This window comes from Physeter macrocephalus, chromosome 20, assembly GCF_002837175.3.
Source record: "Physeter macrocephalus isolate SW-GA chromosome 20, ASM283717v5, whole genome shotgun sequence".
NCBI lineage: Eukaryota > Metazoa > Chordata > Mammalia > Artiodactyla > Physeteridae > Physeter > Physeter macrocephalus.
This window is the reverse complement of record NC_041233.1, coordinates 106,316,870-106,317,475: the sequence shown is the minus strand read 5'-3', so window position 1 is coordinate 106,317,475 and position 606 is coordinate 106,316,870.

Sequence of the window (606 nt, the reverse complement as noted above, 5' to 3'; positions counted from 1 at the left end):
CTGCAGAGCAGAATAAAGAAAAAAGAATGAAAAGAATTGAGGACAGTCTCAGAGACCTCTGGGACAACATTAAATGCAACGACATTCGAATTATAGGGGTCCTGGAAGAGGAAGAGATAAAAAAAGGGACTGAGAAAATATTGGAAGAGATTATAGTTGAAAACTTCCCTAATATGGGAAAGGAAATAGTTAATCAAGTCCAGGAAGCACAGAGAGTCCTACACAGGATAAATCCAAGGAGAAACACGTCAAGACACATATTAATTAAACTATAAAAAATTAAATACAAGGAAAAAATATTAAAAGCAGCAAGGGAAAAACAACAAATAACATACAAGGGAATCCCCATAAGGTTAACAGCTGATCTTTTAGCAGAAACTCTGCAAGCCAAAAGAGAGTGGCAGGACATATTTAAAGTGATGAAGGAGAAGAACCTATAACCAAGATTACTCTATCCAGCAAGGATCTCATTCAGATTTGATGGAGAAATTAAAACCTTTACAGACAAGCAAAAGCTGAGAGAGTTCAGCACCACCAAACCAGCTTTACAACAAACGCTAAAGGAACTTCTCTAGGCAAGAAACACAAGAGAAGGAAAAGACCTAC